This window comes from Benincasa hispida, chromosome 9 (genome assembly GCF_027475165.1).
Source record: "Benincasa hispida cultivar pf3 chromosome 9, pf3_genome.v1.1, whole genome shotgun sequence".
Classification (NCBI taxonomy): domain Eukaryota; kingdom Viridiplantae; phylum Streptophyta; class Magnoliopsida; order Cucurbitales; family Cucurbitaceae; genus Benincasa; species Benincasa hispida.
In genome coordinates, this window is record NC_143486.1 from 14,251,285 (window position 1) to 14,270,298 (window position 19,014).

General features: G+C 34.1%; 1 pseudogene; it reads left to right on the forward strand.

Moving 5' to 3' along the window:
* Nucleotides 1-8,938: 8,938 nt before the first annotated feature.
* LOC120084556 (secreted RxLR effector protein 161 pseudogene) lies at nucleotides 8,939-18,647 on the forward strand (annotated as a pseudogene).
* Nucleotides 18,648-19,014: the final 367 nt, after the last annotated feature.

Below are 19,014 nucleotides of genomic sequence, written 5' to 3' on the forward strand. Positions count from 1 at the left end.
TATGCACTTTAAAAGAACTTATTTTGAGGGAAAGTTAGTTGTGGTATTATTTTGAGGGAAATTATATTGGGTGGAAAATTAAGTCTAGGGTTTAGCAAACATAGCTCCAATTTTTCAAATTTGCAAATATTGCAAAATTCCCAAATCACGTTTCACACCATCACGCCTTCAATCTTCATAGTATTGGGTTTGATGCCCTAAATCTCGTAGAGTCCTATTGTTTGTAAATGTTATGTAGAAACTCATTTTTTATTTAGTAAAATATATGATATTTTATTCCAATTTTTGTTGCGTTAATCACAAACCAATAAATTAAGTTCCATGGTTATTTCTTAACTTAAACATGTATGTAGAGATATACAGGTAGATCATGTTTTAAGTGATAACCTAATTGGTCTGTAGTAGATAGATAAGGCTGGATATCTTATCCTTGTGATACTACGAGTATGACCCACTTTGTAGATGTTACAATTATTGTAAAGTGCTACAAGTGATCTGATCCTGATCATTCATGTGGAGACATGTGAGCGAGAATATTCTATAAAAAAAAGTTTGTATAAGACCGGACCACGAAATGAGTAGTCTCATTATATAACACCGTTCTTAATAGAGACTTCCATTTCATCAGGATGACTATAGGTAACACGACTTGAATCCTGCATGAGTTGTGAACTCCTACCTATGAAGGCGGTCCTTTGATTTCTATGGGTGAGAATGGTCAGATCACTGACTCCAGATGCCTACCATTTTAGGGATTCGTTTGATTGGGGAATTGGAAACACAACTACACAAAATAGAATTCACTCATTCCCCAATGTTGGGGAAAGTAGATAAATTGCTCCCTTAAGAACTAATTTTGGGGCTTGAACATAGTGGCGCCATACCCTTTCCTGGCCCGAGAGGGGTTAGTCATAGTGGGACTAGATTTATTGTTCATTACAGGAATCAGTGGTACTTAATGAGTTATATGTAACTACAGGAGTAAAACGGTAAATTAGTCCACCTGTACTTACGAGCAATTTGTGAAGGATCGTTGTACTGCGGATTAGTTATATCTAATGGATACAGAAATATATCTGTAGTGCGAGCAGCTGTCAATCTTTAGTGGAGTTCCAGACAGTTAACGGATGGTGAATAATTTAATTAAAGAGTTTAATTAATTATTTACGAATCGTTGAAGCTTCAAGCTACAGGGTCATGAGGTCCCCTCGGTAGCTCATCGGATTTTATGAGAATCAAGTTTTGGATTAATTTGAATTGTTAAAATTAATTGAGGGAATTAATTATATATGATATAATTATGTTTGTATAATTGTATATGATATAATTACTATAATATATTTTATACATTATAATATAAAGAATTTATGAGTGGAATTAAATCTTTGAATATGATTCAAATGTTAATATATGAATTAGATTCATATAATTAAAATTTAATGTAAATATGATTTATATTATAAAAGAGAGAAAAGAAACTATAGGTTATATATTGTATATTATACAATATTAAACTATATATTATCTATTATATATGATATAACATATGATTGCATAATATATAATAAATTGGTTACTATATATATTTGTTATATTTTTAATTCCGAATTAAAATTATTTATTAATTATTTAATTATTAAATAATTAAATAATTAAATAATTATTTAATTTTAAATTAATTAAATAACTCCCTCCCTACTTTTTTCTCTCTCCACCACTCACGTAAGAAGTGGTGGAGGTCTCTCCTTCTTAAACTTGCAAAAGAAAAAAAAAAAGGCAGAAAGAAAGTTGCTCTCTGTAAGTTTTTTTTTTTTTTTTTAAAGTTATTTGCTTTCCCAAGGTTTTTCTCTCAAATCCTTCATTCTCCCTCAATCCCAAAACACTCTAAAGCCCATACCTCCTTGATTATCACTAGAAAATACCGAGGACTCCATGGTAGCGTTCAAGGGATTCGTTTGAAGAAGATCTTCAAGGGTAAGTTTTCCTAAACCTTTTTGGTTTAATTTTTTTGGTATGCTATATGATTTAATTTTTCCCCAAATGCATGTGCCATAAAATTATTTCCTTTTAAAAAACGATTGGGAATTAGGATGATCCGCTTTTGCTGCGGTCTCCTTCGCATGAGTTCCTTTAACTGGTATCAGAGACTTGGTTTGATCCCAAATTCCCAATTTTTTATAATTAATTTTACAGTGATGGTGGGTATTTTTGATCTGCTGCATTCTGTTTATATTCATTGATGAATGGCTATTGTTGAATGTGGTTTCATTGATTGATGTTCTTGGGATAGGGCATAGATCTACAACATTGTTTTCTTTATAATTTAGTTGTAAAGGCCCATGTTTTTGGAGCAAGTAATTGCTATCGAGTCTGTATCATTTGTATATCGAGTCAGTTGTGCTGTTCTCGGAGGTTTTCTGGCATTTCGAGGCTGGATTTAGATGTCGGATCGAAGGAGATCGATGTTGTGCAGTAGAAGACTGCATCCTAGCACCACGACGCTCTAAGTAGCGCATGGAGAAATTTCTCCGTAGCGTCGTGACGCTGCGATGCGGAGAAACTTCTCCCGTTCGCTCATGGTTTGAGCGGTTTTTTCACACCCCGCACCAGATTACTCTCCTAACCTAGACGGAATGGTGACTGCAGTAGTTACCAACCCTTTTTGCTGGCAGTTACTACCTATCTTACCTTAAAATAATATTCAAACCCTGAATACAACATACATAATAACACAGAGCTTAGCATATTTACATTATAGGGTTTAGCAGCATTTGTTTTTACATAGATAATACAACCAAGTGAACCCCATCAAAAGTATTAGTCACTAGACAGACACATGTGTACTAGCTAATACAGGTTTTCAATTACGTTTCCTTCAACCTGTTTCTTTGAGTGGCAGAGCAGCAGCAGAAAAGTCTTATGGGAACTGACCACTACCTGAAAGTAAAACATTTGAAAACGTGAGCTAGAAGTCCAGTGAGTGACTTAATAAAACATAAATCTCATGCTCAAAACCTTAAGCTTGAAAACATAATACTGAAACTAGAATATACCAAGCAAATGTGTACATAAAAACCTTTAAAACCATCGTATCTGGAACCTGAATCTTAATTGAGAATGAACACTCACTGCTCTAATTCCCAACATCAAGCCATGGCTGGATGAGACCTCTACCTCGACCCGTTCACATTAAACTATGGCTAGAAGAGATCCCTACATCGATCTCTTTAAATATTCCGATGGCATCTTAAACAACATCCTTAAGATATAAATGTTGACAACAACTTTTATACGTCAATAATCATCATTACATCTTAGTTGAGAATGAGCATACACTGCTCTAGCTCCCAACGTTTATTATCGGCCAAGAGACCCATACTTTGGCCTCTCATTCATACCTACCTACATACACATGGAGTTTGCTATGTACCGTCAACACCTTAGGTATATTTATTCAGATACCTTCCCTACCAGTATCCCTACTCATTATGTTTAGAAATACCAACGCATGTACCTTGGCAACCTTAGGTATTTAAACATAGTACGTCAAGTTTCATTCAACCTTACCTTTAACCCTAATGCACGCTTCATATTTTGTGAAATAAGTTGGCTTAAAACATATTGAACCAGCTTGTAAAACCACTAATCATGCGTTAGACATGGAAAACATACTTGGAAAACTCATACATTAGTAAACATCAAGCGTTGATAAACATTTACAAGCATTAGATATTTCAAGCTATCCTTCTAGCCTAGAAGAATATATGACTGCCTTTATCCTTAGTTGAGAGTGAACTAATAGTTCTAACCCTCAACGTCAACCTTAGTCGGGGAGAACTCTTTTGCTCAATCCCTCAACGTCGTATTACCTATGTGCACATGGTTATAACTGGGTACCATCGTATCTTATGTACCTGACTAGGATACCTTCTCATTGTCCTTCAGTATCCTTAGGTACTTGACTTGGATATCTTCTTATTGTCCTATATATATTGATTGGTTACACAAAAATATATCTACAATGCGAAGAGTGCAATTATTGGTTTTTAGTGGACTGCCTGATAGTTAATTAACATTGATTAATTTCATTAAAGAGTTTAATAAATTAATTTCATATCATCGGAGCTTCTAATCCGTATGTCCATAAAGTCCCCTTGTCAGCTCATTAAAGGAAAAGAGGAATGATTTGAATTGTTCAAATCAATTGATGGAATAACATATGAATAAGATTAATATGATATGGTTAATAATAGATATGATCTATAATTAAGAGACAAATATTTTACTAGGATTCAAGTATTAAATTCTTATGAATTTGATTCATAATGAATTATTTAGCAAGCGACATTGGTTGGAATAGCTCAGTTGGTTAGAGCGTGTGGCTGTTAACCACAAGGTCTGAGGTTTAAGCCCTCCTTCTAACGCTTTTTCTTTTATTTTTATATATATATATATATATATATATATATATATATTTCACCAATATTCTTATCTACCATTTATATCAATTTTCCTTTTCTAAATGCAGAAGATTTACATATTCTTAAATTATATAATTTTTGAAATAAGTTAGCCCCTAATTTTGGTTCTCGATCACGCCCCAAATCACTCGAGAAAAAAAATTTAACGATTTTTCAAAAAGTGTGCCATTTCTAAGAGAGGGAGACTTTAGGAGACTATTCTGGACAATTTTCATTATTTTTATCCCTGCCAACCCACTAGGTAATACTATCTATCAAGGAAGAACAAATTGCCTCGTCAACAGGAGACAAGAAGCCATGTAGAAGCTGATATATATGCTCTCGTTGGTGTGTATGCTCTCGCTGGTATGTATGCTCTCGCTGGTGTATATGCTCTCGCTGGTATGTATGCTCTCGCTGGTATGTATGCTCTCGCTGGTATGTATGCTCTCGTTGGTGTATATGCTCTCGTTGGTGTCGCTGGTGTGTATGCTCTCCCTGGTGTCGTTGGTGTGTTATGCTCTCGCTGATACTGATGTGTATGCTCTTCTTCTCCCCCTAATAGCCTCTGCCATACAGTTATTCCTTACCAGCTGTATAGAAGATTCGTTGGTTATTTTTTGTCCTTATTCTCAAACCTAAGTGTATATGTCTATACATCACTGCCGTGTATTATATGTGAGAAAAGATTTAATATACAAAATCAAATATACAGAAAAGGGAAGCAAAAATTGCTCTCCCCGATTTTCATCTTTTGCTGCAACATTTTATTTTCTTCTTCAAGCTTAGCTTATACAGCTGCTTGACTTGGTATCAGAGCCCCAGATAAGTGATGGCAAATTGACCTTCTACAAATTTTTTCCCACCTATTTTGTCTGGAGCTGCCAGCAGTGAAACCATCACAGGTCCTCCCCTAAATCAACTTTTCAACCAAGTCACATCCATCAAAATAGATAGGTCAAATTTCTTGCTTTGGCAGAATCTTGCATGGCCAATTCTAAGAAGTTAGAGATTGGAAGGTTATCTAACTGGAGAAACTCCTTGCCCAGATCGTTTTATTCAAGTTCCAACCAGTGGTCGATCCGATGAAAGCTCCAGTGCAGATCCAACTACTATCTCAGTCCCTGATGTCGAAATGCAATCAAATCCAGCTTATGATGCCTGGATAACAGTGGATCAGCTCCTTTTGGGTTGGCTTTATAACTCAATAAACCAGGAGATAGTAACACAAGTGATGGGCTTTTAAACTTCTACAGAACTCTGGGAAGCAGTCCAAGAGTTGGTTAGAGTCTAATCCAGAGTTGAAACAGATTACCTCAAAAGAATGTTTCAGCAAACTCGTAAAGGTACATTGAAAATGAGTGAGTACCTTGCTATGATGAAACGTTTTGTTGATGGTCTTGCCCTTGCAGGTTCCCCCGTCTCCTCCTCTAATCTGACTTCATAAGTGCTAGTTGGTCCTGATGAAGAGTATAACCTAGTCGTAGTAGCAATCCAAAGCAAAGGAACAACACGTTGGTCTGATCTGCAATCTGACCTGCTGTCATATGAGAAAAGGCTTGAGTATCAACTTGCTATCAAGACAGGAATTACCAGAATAGCTAATGTCTCACTCTCACCCAGCCCACCCTCAGCCAATATTGTGCATAATCAATCCAATCCTTCAGCACACACCCCTCAAAACTCCTCTGGATATACACAACCATCAAATTTTAGGGGTGGAGGAGGTCGCAATAGGGGTCCTGGTCGTTAGAATAATGCATCCACAACTAGACCAACCTGCCAAACTTGTGGAAAACTTGAGCATACAGCTAATGGTTGCTACTTCAGATACAATAAGGAGTTCAATAACCCCAAACAAACTCACACTCGTATTGAATCTACTCAACTCCCACCAAATCGAAGTCAAGAACAGAACACCTCTGTTCTCCTTACTCATTCAATTGTAGCTTCACCTGAGTCAGTTGCTGACCCCTACTGGTATGTAAACAGTGGGGCGTCCTCACACATCACAGCAATCCAAGCTTCATCTAATCCTCACCTGCCTACATAGGTAATGACAAAGTAGTGGTTGGAAATGGTACATCCCTTCCTATATCTCGCTATGGACATATAAATATACCTACTAGTTCTGGTGTCTGTCATTGTTAAATATTCTTTATGTGCCTGCCATAGCCAAGAACCTGGTAACTGTATCAAAACTTTCCAAAGAAAACAATATAGTGGTTGAATTTCATGCTGACTTTTGTGTGGTCAAGGACAAGGAGTTGGGAGTACCAATCCTGAAAGGCCGGCTTAAAGATGGGCTATACCAATTGGAGGATGTCAACCAGTCTATAAATAATGCCCTAATTACTTCAAGATTGCCAGATGCTCGCTTGACTGCTCCATCTAAAGAATTCTCACGTCAATTTGCTTTTCAAACCAGCAGGACAATAACCACAATGCTTCTCCACAGGCGACTTGGCCATCCATCCCCTAAAGTTTTGTCAAAAGTAATTAGTGGATATAACTTACAAATTACTGATAATGAGAAGTCATTTTGTGAAGCTTGTCAGTTTGGAAAGTCTCATGCCTTACCCTTTTCTGACTCTCTTTCTCATGCAAGCACACCTTTTGAACTAGTGCATATTGATCTATGGGGGCCAACCCCAATGCTTTCTGCAGATGGATATAGATATTATGTGTTGTTTGTTGATGACTATAGTCGATTCACTTGGCTATACCCGTTAAAACAGAAAAGTGACACTGCAATTGCCTTTAGACACTTTCAAGCTTTTGTTCTTAATCAATTCAAAAAATCCATTCACATGTTGCAAATGGATAGTGGGGGTGAGTACAAAGTAGTGGCACATTTATATGATCAGCTTGGAATTCAAATAAGGGTCTCCTACCCCTACACTTCAGCACAAAATTGTCGAACTGAACGTAAACATCGCCATGTTGTTGAAACCGATCTTACTCTCTTAGCACAGGCTAAGATGCCACTACACCTATGGTTGTATGCCTTTCAAACTGCTATTTATCTTATTAACTCTCTTTCTTCTCCTATCCTTCAGGGTCATAGTCCCATGGAAGTGTTACTTTGAAGCAAATTGGACCTACTATCTCTAGGAGTCTTTAGGTGTGCGTGCTATCCACACCTTCGTCAATACCAGTAACATACATTTGCCTTTCATAGCAGCAAATGTTATCTTGGCCCTTCCTTAATACACAAAGGTCATAGATGTCTTACTGAGGATGGGAAGGTCATCATCTCTTGCCATGTCATATTTAATGAAGACGAATTTCCATTCCAAACAGGTTTTTTTGCTAACCTTCAAATCTCTACTCCCACCAATTTAGCTCCATCAATCTCCACATGGTTCTCTTCACCTCCTGTCCATCCATCCTTTCCGTAACCCTCACCTGAAACAAAACCTTTTATCCAACCTCAATCTCCTCACACTTTTCCTACACCAGCCACAAGTTCACCTTCTCCACATCCTAACCCATTACTGTCTCCCTCAACCACTTTTCAATCCCCTACAGTGTCACCCTTAATAACACTTCTACCCTCCCCTCCACAGCAATCCCTACACCCTATCAGTCAACCCCTCATTGGCACTCATCCAATGATCACCAGAGGGAAGGCTGGTATTTTCAAACCCAAGGCTTGGGTTGCTGAACATATTGAAGACCTTACTCAGAGTGAACCAACTTCAGTTTCTCAGGCTCTTACAGCTCTACAGTGGCAAGAAGCTATGATTGAAGAACTTGCTGCACTGCAACGTACAAATACTTGGTCACTGGTACCTTCTTCATCTGATCAAATTGTTGTTGGTTGCAAATGGGTCTATCGTATTAAACGTGATGCTCAAGGCCTTGTTCAATGGTATAAGGCACGTCTTATTGCTAAAGGGTTTCATCAACACCCTGGCTTTGGTTATTTTGATACATTCAGTCCTGTTGTCAAGATGTTTACTGTTAGAATTGTGCTTACTTTGGCAGTGTCTCATCACTGGCCACTTCGTCAAATTGACTTCAATAATTACTTTCTCAATGGCAAGCTGAAGGAGACTGTCTACATGTCTCAACCCCCGGGTTTTGAAAGCAAAACTCACCCATATTATGTTTGCACGCTCAATAAAGCTCTCTATGGTCTCAAGCAGACTCCTCGTGCGTGGAATGATGAGCTCAAAGCATCTATTTGTCAACTCGGCTTCAAAGTAAGCTCCCTAGAAACTTCTCTATATTATATGCGTACCTCATCCTCCATTACTCTGCTGCTAGTCTATGTAGATGATTTTATACTCACCGGTAATGATCCAACTCACATTGATCATCTTGTTGCCTGACTGCATACACAGTTCTCTCTCAAAGATCTAGAACAGCTCAGCCAATTTCTTGGTGTCCAAATCTCTTATACAACCTCCGGCCTACATTTGCATCAAGCTTAATACATAACTGAGCTTCTCTCTAAACTAAACCTTAACCATATGAAGCCTTGTCCAACCCTTGCAGTACCTGGCACCTCCCTGTCCTTGAGCATTGGAACACCCCTCCATGACCCATTTCTATATCGTAGCACGGTTGGTGCTCTCCAATACCACACTAATACAAGATCGGACATTGCCTTTATTGTTAATAAGCTTAGCTATATCCTCAAAGCTTCTACTAATATTCACTGGTCAATTGTCGAACGTGAGCTTAGATATCTTGCAGGGACTCTCCACTTTGGCCTAACCACCAACTGTGATACTTACCTTAATTTAACAGCCTATTCTGAAGCAGATTGGGCCTCAAGTATTGATGATAAAAAATCTACAGCTGCTTATTGCCTCTATCTTCAATCGACTCTCATTTCTTGGTCATTTAAGAAACAAATGACAGTGGCTCGCTCCAGTACTGAGTCCGAGTATCGAGCTATTACTCATGCTGCAACCAAGATCATTTGGGTGAAAAATCTGTTAACTGAGATTGGATTCTCTCCAAAGGGTATACTTGTTCTTTGGTGTGACAACATGGGTGCAGGTGCCTCAGTTGCCAACCCTATCTTATGCAATGAATTTTCTTATTTGTTTTTTTAAATATTTTAATTCTTTTTTTGTGTGAGTGATAAAATGGAATGCATAAAGACGGGTGCAACCTTATATATATACACATGCATACATGCATACATACATAATACATACATACATACACACACTTAATTGGAATAAGTTGAAAATATTATAATGCGATTTGAAATATATATGTACTTCTAATTTGAGTTGATTAATGAAGTCTTAGAACTTTTCTTTTAACAAAATAAGTTGCAACAATTTTGCTATTAAAAGATGCAAGAATTTTGCAAACAAATGGAAATAGAGGTTTTTGTGTGGATGATCCTTTCCTATGTGTGTTTATGATTGATGATCCACGCACACAAATGTATTAATTCTAACCTTCTGCTTATGTCAGATCCTATACCGTTTTTTATAATATATCGCATTAGGAATGGTCACATCTATGGTAGCCTTAACGCGATGGTTATCCCTATCGTAATCTCTCTAATTTTTTTTTATCCAAACACATTAAACTTGAAGAAAATTAAGGAAAACACAACAAACTGATTGTACACATTCTAACGTATCGCATTAGGGATTACCAAGAGTAGCCCTAACGCGATCTATCTCTATGATGATCTTATTTTTCTCACCTAAAAACACAACAACCTTTGAGAAAAATGAGGAAAAATGGAGATCGTGATAGAGATGGTCATCTCGTTAGTGCTACGATAGATATGGTCATCCCTAACGTAATTACAAAAAAAAAAATATATATATATATATATGGTAGTCGGATGTGACATAAGCAGAAGATTAGAATTCATACATTTGTGGGGGGCGGGTCATCAATCATAAAAGCACTTTAAAAAGAGTCACCTGTACAAAAAAAAAAAAGAAAAAAAAAAAAAAAAAACTTAATGGAAATATGATAACAATTAGGGGCATCTTCTATTTGAAATTCACATCGTGATTCTCTTTTCTTTTCAAACACATTTTTTGTCTTTTTTTTTTATCTACCAGAAATTATACAACAAATCTTCTAAATAAAAATTGAAAATGAATGGATCAAATTCATGTAGAAGCGATTGATCGCCTATGCTTTTATTTATTGTTTTGAAAAATACAGAAAATAGAGAGAAGATTAAACATCAAACTAAGCATACTTTTACTGTGAAGAACTTCAAGGAAAAAGAAAATTTCTTTGAAGATAACTTCTCAATCTTCTCTAATTCTTTATTATGTTTATGACCTTTTCAAACATGAACTTAGACACCACTACTAAGTCTTTTCTGCTATTCTCCGGCAAGACTTGGTTTGTGGAAACCTCTTTTAATTTGAGAGTGATGAGAGATTGAGAGAGAATTAAGAGAGTGATTATGTGAATGAGAATTCTACCAACTCCCAGCAAAATGCAGAAGTTAACCTGTGTAGAATGAGTGAGGGGAGTTAACTCCTTTCAGTCCACTCCCTCTAACTCCCTTGTAACTACAGGGAAGTTATTATTTAATTTATTAAATTAAAAAAATTAATTAAATAATACATTTGAATCATATTCAAACGTAACTTTTTCTCATAACCTATACTTTTAATATGTATCCCATTTACATTAAATTCAATCTATAGTTTTAATATAAATCTCATTCATATTATTTAATATTTCAATCTTATTCAAATACATTATTCTCTTAAATTATATAATTTAATTTCAAATTTCATTCAAAATTAACTTTATAATTTAATGTATCTATATGCATTATATTAGCTGTATTACATATAATTTAAAATATTCCCTCATAATTTGAACAACTTAAATTTTTCAAAAACAAAATGATCCTTGTGTTTATCCGTAGTGAGCTAGCTAAAGACATAGTTCTGCAAGATGGAATTCACTCTTACCCAACTTAGGGTTAGTAGATAAGCTGTTCTCTTAAGCACTGATTCTTGGTCTTGAACAACGGGGCCCCGCCCTCTTGTGATCGAGAGGGATATGATTTATAAGTTAGACTATAAACCAATTTTTTAAATGGAGGATCAGTAGGAACTTAAGAAGCAAGATGTATTTACAGAGGTAAAATAGTAACCTTGACGTAGTTGTAAATATGAACGACCTGTGAAGAATCGACTTACTAATTATGGTTAAAAATGGACAGAAATATATCTATAGTGAGGAGAATGCAACTATCGAGCTATAGTGGTGTGTCTCGATAGTTAACAAATAGTGATTAATTTGGTCTAAAGAGTTTAGCCAATTAATCGCAAATTGTTAGAGCTCATGATCTGTATGTCCATAAGGTCCCTCTATTAGCTCATATTTTATATCTTGGATCAATGAATTGAATCGATTTGAAATGTTGAGATTCGAAATTAGGGTTTTAAATTTGAAGTGTTCAAATTCAATTAATTGTATTTAATACAATTAAAACGTTTGATTTTGTTAAAATTAAATGAAAATGGAGAGTTAAAAAATATTTAAATAATGATTTAAATATTTGATGAGGTGAATATAATATTTAATATTTAATATTTGATATTAAATTTAATTAATTAAATCAGTTTAATTAATTATTATTCAATTTTATTCATTTTCTAAGATGGTTCAAAATTAGTAATTTGGTTAAATTGAATTTTGGATTTTTTAAATTCAAAATTATAAAATTAAATTAAAATTGAATTTTAAAAAATCAGTTTTAATTTAAATTAATTAATCAAATTAAGTTTATTAAAATTGAATAAAAATATTTCAAAGTGGGAAAATCCCAATTTTGGATTTTTCCACTCAAAATACACCTGACGCCACTTCAATTTTAAGTGGCATCAGCTTGTATTAATCCTTAAAGCATGGTATTTCAATATAAATTGAAGTGTTGAACTTCAATTAGACTCCATGCAATCAGACTCCATGCAATCAGATTAAGAGTTGAGATTTTGCATAAACTTTTCCTCTCCAAATCCTCATCCATCTCAACTCTATTGGCCTCAATTCAGTGTTTCCACCGCTCATTCCAAGCTTGAGAATAGTAGAGAAGGTCATTGTAGTGATTCATTGCAAATTTGAAGTCTCAATTCATAGAGTAAAGTTGTGTTTGAAGAGATTCATCAAAGGTTGTATCTCATGAAACACTTTCTCTACAAAATTTGTTTTCAGCATGCTTTTGAACTCAAATTAAGTGTAATTAGAGTGCTTATTGATTTTTATTTCTTCCGTTGCATGTTAGTTTACTCTATCAATGAGTATCAGAGTATGATTTAAGCACTTAATTATCGTTAATTTGAATTTGGTGGGTGAATTTCTAAGTTTGCATGTTGCTATGATTGATGTGGTTAAATTTCAACTTTGGCATTAAAATTCTCTTTAATTATAAAGTTTAATTTGTTATTAGCTCTTGATTGATGAGCTTATATGTGTGCTCTCGAGTCTATAATTTTATTAGAGTCAATAGAGTCCATATTAGGCTGTAATTGAGGTTTGAAGTAGGCAAGTAGGAGAAAACTGAAGAGCAGCTTCTGTCCAGGCATCATTGCAACACTGTCTTCAGAGCGTTGCAACGCTGCTCATCCCAGCCTAGAAAGATGTGTGCATTCGTGAGTCGGATCTTTTAAATTTCGAAAGAACCATATAAAATGATGGTCACAAAGGAAAAACTCCACAAGATAAAAGTTCAAAGTTTGTTGAAAATAAATGTTTCCGATGCAAAATGACTGAGCATTGGTCACGTACCTGTAGTACGTCAAAATACTTAGTTGACCTCTATCAAGTCTCCCTGAAGAAAAAAGAGAAAAATGTGGAAGCAAATTTTGCATACCAAGATAATGACATATTTGACCCTTCCCACATGACAAATTTGGATGTGACAGAGTTCTTTGAATCTCCTGAAGAGAAGATTGGCACAGTTAGTGGCAAATCAAGTGTTTCTTTTGATTTTGAGAATATCTAGACTTAATGTTGTTTTCTTTTATCTATTTTCATGTCTTTTTAGTAACTTTTGTATATTTTAAGTGTTGTTTTTCTTATTGTAATTATTTTCTTTTAGTGAAGAAACATGGATCATTTTAATATGTTGGGTGTTTAAAAAATGAGCAAAGAAGATCTATATCTGACAGACAGTGCAACTATACACACAATACTTACAAGTAAAAAATACTTTTCCAAATTGACAATACTGAAAGTAAAAGTAAATACAATATCGGGTTCTGCAAACTTGATCGAAGGTTTTGGAAAAGAAAATATTATTTTGTCTAGAGGAACAAAATTTATAATCGACAATGTACTGTTCTCTAGTCAATCAAAGAGAAATCTTCTAAATTTTAAAGATATATGTTGCAATGATTCATATTGAGATTGATAGTAAGAATGATGTGGAACATCTATATATCATATCCACTATCTCAAATGAAAAACGTATACTGGAAGAATTGCCTCCTTTATCTTTTGGATTGTATTATACTCATATATGAGTAATTGAAACATATGCAACAATCAACCTAAAGTTCATGAATCCAGACATATTTATAATTTGGCATAACCGATTGGGTCATCTAGGATCTATAATGATGAAGAGAATTATTGAGAACTCAAATGGACACCCATTGAAGAACCAAAAGATTTTTCAATCTAATGTATTATCATGCCATGCTTGCTCTCAAGGAAAATTGATAATTAGATCATCATTAGCTAAAGTGGGGACTGAATCGCCTGTATTTTTAGAACGAATTCATGGTGATATATGTAGACTCATTAACCCACCAAGTAGACCATTTAGATATTTTATGGTATTACTAAATGCATCCAGCAGATGGTCACACGTGTGTTTATTATCAAGTCAAAATCTTACATTTGCAAGATTACTTGCTCAAATAATTAAGTTAAGAGCACAATTTCCTAATTATACAATTAAGACCACTCATCTTGATAATGCCGGTGAATTTATATCCTAAGCTTTTGATAATTATTGTATGTCAATTGGGATAAGTGTGAACATTCTGTAGCTCATGTTCATACACAAAATGATTTAGTAGAATCATTTATAAAACGTTTGCAATTAATTGCAAGACCATTACTTATGAGAGCTAAGCTTCCTTCATCTATATGGGAACATGCTATTTTGCATGCAACATCACTTGTACGCATTGGGCTAGTAGCTTATCATAAGTACTCGCCATTACAATTAGCTTATGGTTATAAGCCAAATATTTCCCATCTGAGAATTTTTAGATGTGTAGTATATGTTCCAATTGCTCCACTACAACGCACTAAGATGGGTCCAAAAAGGAGGTTAGGAATATATGTTGGATATGATTCCCATCAATTATTAAATATCTTGAGCCCCTGACGGGTGATGTATTTACTGCACGATTTGCTGATTGTCATTTTAATGAGACAAATTTTCCAACATTAGGAAGAGGAATTAAGAAGTTGGAAAAATAAATTACATGGAATGCATCGTTATTGTCTCATTTAGATCCTCGTACAGATCAATGTGAACTTGAAGTTTGAAAAATAATTCATTTGCAAAATATAGCAAATCAATTACTAGATGCATTTATAGATGCAAAGAAATTAACTAAGTCACATATACCAGCTGCAAATGTTCCATAAAATATTGATATCCTAACACAACAAGTTATCACTAATGAGTCTGGAACACGCCAGAAGCATTGTAGACTAGTAGGTTCTAAAGATAAAAATCCTCAAAGATGAAAAATAATTAATATTGAAATAGGCTTGGTTGAGGATGTAAATAACCATAAAGAAATCCTCGACATGACTAGTGAGGAAGGTGGAATACCTAAAGATAATAATGAACTTTCAATAAATTATGTCATGACAGGAAAAAGATGGAATCGAACTAATGTAATTATTGACAACATTTTTGCATATAATGTTGCACTTGATATTATATCTGAAAATGAGAATTCTAAACCAAAATCTGTTGAAGAATGTTGACATAGAAAAGATTGGCTTCAGTTGAAAGAAGCAATCAAGGCAGAATTAAACTCACTTTCAAAACGTCGGGTTTTTGGACCAGTAGTCTGAACACCAGAAAGTGTTAAACCTGTGGGATACAAATGGGTATTTGTGAGGAAAAGAAATGAAAATAATAAGGTCACAAGATATAAAGCAAGACTAGTTGCACAAGGTTTTTCACAAAAACCTAAAATTGATTTTGAGGAGACTATTCTCCAGTGGTGGATACAATTACATTAAGATATTTAATTAGCTTGACTGTGTATAAAAGTCTGAATATGCATCTTATGGATGTAGTCACAACATATTTATATGGATCTCTTGATAATGATATTTATATGAGAATCCCATAAGGATTTAAGGTACCTGAAACATATACATCAATTTCCTGAGAATGGTATTCAATAAAATTATAGAGATCACTATATGGATTGAAAAAATCAGGACGAATGTGGTATAATCCTCTGAGTAGATATTTATTGAAAGAAGGATATCAAAACAATCAAATATGTCTGTGTGTTCTTATAAAGAAATCATAATTAGGATTTGCTATTATAACTATATATGTTGATGACTTGAATATAATTGGAACTCCTAAAGAGTTTTCCAAGGCAATAGAATATCTTATGAAAGAATTTGAGATGAAAGATCTAAGAAAAACAAAATTTTACCTTGGTTTGCAAATTGAGCATTTAGCAGATTGAATATTTATTCATCAGTTAACTTATACAAGAAATTTTTTTAAAAAGATTTTATATGGACAAAGCACATCCATTAAATATTTCAATGGAAGTCCATTCATTGGATATAAAGAAAGATATATTTTGACCTCGAGAAGATAATGAAGAACTTCTTGGTCCTGAAGTACTATATCTTAGTGTAATTGGTATCCCATGTATCTTGCTAATAATACAAGATCAGGTATTGCATTTTCAGTAAATTTATTAGCTAGATATATTTTTCCTACAAAAAGACATTCGAACGGAATTAAGCATATACTTAGTTATCTCCAAGGAACAATCGATATGGGTTTGTTTTGTTCAAATAAATCAAATTTTGATCTAGTTAATTATGCAAACTCTGGATATTTATTTGATCCATATAAAGTTAGATCTCAAACAGGTTATCTGTTCACATGTGGAGGAACTAATATATCATGGTGATCGGTGAAACAGGTTATAACGGCCACTTCCTCAAATCATACTAAAATTCTTTCAATTCTCGAGACTAGTCGAGAATGTATATGACTAAGGTCAATGACTCAACACATTCTTAAAACATGTGGCTTGTGTTCTAATAAAAATCTTCCAACAATATTATACGAAGACAATACAACTTGCATAGCTCAAATCAAAGGAAATATATTAAAGGTAATAGAACAAAACATATTTCACCAAAGCTTTTCTACACTCCCGATCTTGAAGAAAATGGCGAAATCACTATACAAAAAATTTATTCGAAGGATAACTTGGCAGACTTATTTACAAAGGCATTACCAAGCACAACAATTGGTGCACAATATTGGAATGCGGTGACTCAGAGATCTTCAGTGATGTTTTCATGAGGGGGAGTAAATATATTGTATTCTTTTAGGAGTATGTATTATGTACTTTTTTCCCTCACTAGGGTTTTTTCCAATTGGATTTTTCCTAGTAATGTTTTAACGAGATATATTTAATATATATATATATATATATGTGGGTATCTAAGGGAGAGTATTATGAATATTATAATAAAAAATAGATGCTCTTTGCTTAGTGTCCCAAAGGCCATGTGTCACCATTCATGTTGTCCATGTGCCTCTTAGTAATTCATGTTTGGTATCCATGTAAGTCCACTTTCTACTTGCCACTTTGCCTATAAATAGTGACCTTTGGTGGATCTTAAAATCACATATACATTGGTGAGAATTCCACTTCAAAATTCCACTAATTTTCATATTATCCAATTTTTTAATTTTAGTTATTTTATTTTATTATTATATTTTATATATTTAATATTATTGTATAAATATATTATTATATTATATTTTCACTATATACATGTTCTCATTGTGCTCCTCAAATTCACAACAAAGGTGTGTTTTTAATACTTTTTCAACTATTTAATTCAATAAATAAGTCATTTTAGAAAAAAAACAGAATTGTTTGACAACCACTTAAGATGAATTTTAAAAGTAATTAGTATTTTTATTTTAAACAGGTTTTTAATTAAAAGTGTTTAAATGAAAATGAGTTTTTGAAAAATATTTTTTTTAAGGAAATCCTGTTACGAAATCAACAGTAAAGAATACAGAGAACGTAAAAGATTAGAGAGGATTGACACAGTAAATTATGTGGTTCACTGACAAGGTGTTACCTACATCCACGGAGCGGAAAAGAGTTTTTATTAGAGAGGATGTTACACAATAGATAATAATAGCGCCTCTAGGATTAATAGTTTATATAGCGCACTTGGTCATTTGAAGTGTCATATAACATATTCAAGGCATTACAACAAATGTAAATATTCATTTTTTGAGTTTGACAACATACCATATTTTTATTAAAGCTCGTCACAATGTGCAGATAATGGGACATTTATATAAATTTACATAAAATAATTTAAAGTTAAATTATAAATTTAAGACTGTGAACTTATCAAAACAAGAATAACTAAATTAGTATAAATTTATACTAACGATTTCAACGTTAGAGCTTCCCCACCCTAAAAATTAAAATTAATAATTAGCCAACTTTAGTTTTTTAAGGTCAATTGTTATAATTAAGAATTTTGCAAATTGTTGATTAAGAAGAATCTTGCAAATGAGGCAAGTTAGTTGTGGTAATATTTTGAGGGAAATTATATTGAGTGGCAAATTATGTTTAGGGTTTAGCAAACATAGCTCCAATTTTTCAAATTTTGCAAATATTGCAAAATCCCCAAATCACGTTTAACACCTTCATGCCCTCAATCTTCGTAGAACCTCAATCTTCACCTTCACGTTTTCAATTGCGCACTTTGTAGAACCTCAATCTTCGCTCAAAATTGGCTGATTCTGACTGATCAAGCCCCATTTCCACAGTCTATGAGAATTTCGTTGTGATTGAACTGTGTCAAAATCTTGATAGTCGTCATCCTCCAGCGTTGGGGTTGAGTGAGCCGGCAGAATTGGGGAGGAGGTTTAAGAAAGTTACAAAGTATGGGGGATGAGTGTATTGACATGATCCGCGAACGGCAAGTGGCGATTTGTTGTCGATGGTTCAAAATCTCAAATTCATAATGAAAAATGGTAGAAGAAAGGAGAGTGAAGAAAGAAGGGAAAATGGAAAATGGAGAGCAAAGAGAGAGCTAGTGCAAAAGAAAATGATGGGACACCTTATTAGAGATGTCCAGAGGAGGGCAGGGCCGGGGATGCCATTCCCCATCCCCGTGGGGCGAATTAGATCGGATTCTGCTCAAGGAATTTTTTCGTTACCTTCTTTTTTTCTTTTCTTTTTTTTTTAAAAAAAAGTCAATTAATTTAAATCACTCATGTGAGCAAATTTTAATTAAATAATTACTAAATTGTTTATTATGG